Below are 3,001 nucleotides of genomic sequence, written 5' to 3'. Positions count from 1 at the left end.
AGGCTCTTCTTAAGATTTGCAGTGTAATGTGACCGGTCAATTCTGATGGCCCAAAAAGTAAACAAGCATTTGTTATACTCTTACTTTGTGGCAGGCGTTCTGCTAAGTGCTGGGGATACCCCTCCCCCCTCAAAAAAGGGTAAATGTGGTCCCGGATCTCATGGAGCTCACATTCTACTGGGGGAGAAAATATTCAAAGGTTCTGCATACAAGATAGATACTTTATAAATAAAAGGTAATACAGAGAAAAGGGACTATGTGGGGTAGGGAAGGAGGGGGGAGAGACAGAGGAGAATGGATGACAGGGAAAGTCCTTTTACAGAGGATATAATTTGAGTTGAGCCCTGAAGGAAGCCAGGTAATCCAGGAGGCAGAAGTGAGGAGAGAGAGCCTTCCAAGCTATAGAAGCTGTCAAAGCAAACTTCAGAAGCACAAGAGGAAAGCAGAGGGTCGAGATATGAGGCCAGAAGACAGAAATAAGACAACATAAAAAGAGTAGACAGAGGCAACAGTGGGCATTGGCAGAAGATAATAGCAGCTGAGAGGTAGTGAGAAACCCAAGAGATGATGGGTAGGGTTGGTCTATGTCAGGGATTCAAAATCACATAAGGGAGGAGACAGAAGAAATACCAATGAAAACAGCATCAGGGGCAACTAGGTGGTGCAGTGAATAGAGCACCAGCCCTGGAGTCAGGAGGACCTGAGTTCAAATTTGACCCCAGATGCTTTTTTTTAGAAGTTTTTAAAAATAGAAAAAAAAACTTTCAGGGGCGATCGAATCTGGGTTCAGACACTTAGCACCCACCCAGAAACACTTGGCCGTGTAACCTTGAGCAAGTTACTTAACCCCAATTGCTTTAAAAAAAACTTTCTTTTAAAGAAAAAGGTATTTCTTCTATAAGGAGGTTATAGCATCTGTTGAATAGCTAGTGTCCTAGATGTCATTTTTTCTGGCTAGCTCGACACAGTCCCTCTTAGCATGGAAAATGGGTTTCCCATTCCAATATCAGAAGGTTTTCTTAACCTAAAATATAGTTTCTTGGGGAAATTGATCATTTTCTCCAACAAATGATAACCCACCCTTAAAACATCATTTCTTAGCAAATGGACAAAATGACAGGTTAATATTTTTCTCAAGTTTGTAATAAGCCTAATTCTACAGATAGCTCTTGAGAGCTTCTAAGAACAGCGTTGTTTGCTTATACCTAGGGCTTCTCAGAGGAAAGCTTCCATGTAATAAAATCCATGGTCTTCAACATATATATCTCTTTTAATAACAAGATTAATATCAAAGCCTCTCAATCACCTCATGCTATGGACTGAGAAATAGTGAACCACTCCAGTATCTTTGCCAAGAAAACCCTAAATGGGGTCATGAAGACTTGGACATGAGTAAAAAACAATAGAATGTTGGGCTTAGACTCAGGAAGACTCATTTTGAGTCCAAATCTGACCTCAGACACCTACTGGCTTTTCCATCTATCTGTCCCTCTGTTTAATTCTCTCTCAAGTCCCCACTTGTCCACTCCCCAAATGGGAGCTTTGTTCACTTGTGTAGTCTGAGGAAATGATATTCTTCCATTATTAATAGCATTTACCACCCTATTCCACTGAGGCATTTTCTCTCAATTCTCTCTAATGACTGAAACTTTCCCTCTCCCTTGTCTAATTCAACTCTCCCTAACGATAGAGTGTAATCATCCTTTCCATCAGGCTGATTCTTTTTTCAAAGATGAAATGTACCAGCAATCATGTATTTTGTCTCTTGGATGGTCTAGAAAGCCCATGACTTGTATATAGGCCCAGATAAATTAATATAATTGAATGGAGGAAGCTAAGAGGAACAATGAATAGAGAGCTGGGCTTTGAGTCAAGATAGACCTGAATTTTTATCCTATCTCAGACACTTCCCAGCTGTATGTCACTCAATCTCTCTCAGGCTCAGCTCCTCATCTATAAAATGAAAGGGTTAGACTAGAAGGGCTCCAAGTTTTCTTCTAGCTAAATCTATGAGTCTATGAACTCTAGAGATATTAGTAATACAGTAATGATGGAACCTCAGAAGCCTAAATCCAAAAGAGTAAATGTGGGAAATAAACTGAAGCTTCAAAATTTGATGAAGTTCCATTTTGTTTTCTGTTTTCATTTACAGTTATCTATCCTGGAAAGATTTCATTGATTAAAAATCTGTTTTTTTTTGGAGGGGGGAAGTCAAAGCAGTTGGGATTAAGTGACTTGCCCAAGCTCACACAGCTAGTAAATGTGTCAGGTGTCTGAGGCAGGATATGAACTCAAGTCCTCCTGATTCTAGGGCTGGTGCTCTATTCACTGTGCCACCTAGCCACCCCCATTGATTAAAAATCTTGTCCTGGCATGATGGCAAGATGGGAAAGCAAACCTTCTTTAGGTTTTAGCATCTTGTATCTATAATATACCTGATCTACGAATAATGAGTGCCCTCTTAAGCTTTTTTATAGATTGCAATCATCTGAAAAAGTGATTTTGGCAAAGTGAAAGGGGGATTGCCCATGTTGATCTCACGGTCAGCTTTAGAGCTACCTGGTACATTAAACAAAATGTTGTTCTTCCTGGATCCCGAGTCAGTTTTCTGATAAGACAATTTGGTAGGCAGCATGACATAGTGGATAGAGAGCTATGCTTGAAGCCAAGGAAATTTGGGGTCAAGTGTGACCCTGAACCCACGGTGCTTCAGGCAACTCTCTAAGACTATGGACTGTGAAAAAAGTACAATACCAAGAACTGATGCAAAGTGAAGTGAGCAGAACCAGGACAACTTACACAGTAACAGCAGTATCTTGCAATGATCAATTGTGAATGACTTAGCTTTTCTTAGCAATACAATGATCTAAGAACTGCTGGGTCCTGAATATAGATTGAAGCATACTTTTTTCACTCTTTTCCTTCCTTCCTTCTTTCCTTCCTTCCTTCCTTCTTTCCTTCCTTCCTTCCTTCCTTCCTTCCTTCCTTCCTTCCTTCCTTC

This window comes from Petaurus breviceps, unplaced genomic scaffold, assembly GCF_028583685.1.
Source record: "Petaurus breviceps papuanus isolate PSGF00001 unplaced genomic scaffold, PetGlider_PUasm1.0 229, whole genome shotgun sequence".
Classification (NCBI taxonomy): Eukaryota; Metazoa; Chordata; class Mammalia; order Diprotodontia; family Petauridae; genus Petaurus; species Petaurus breviceps.
This window is presented reverse-complemented; position numbering follows the sequence as displayed.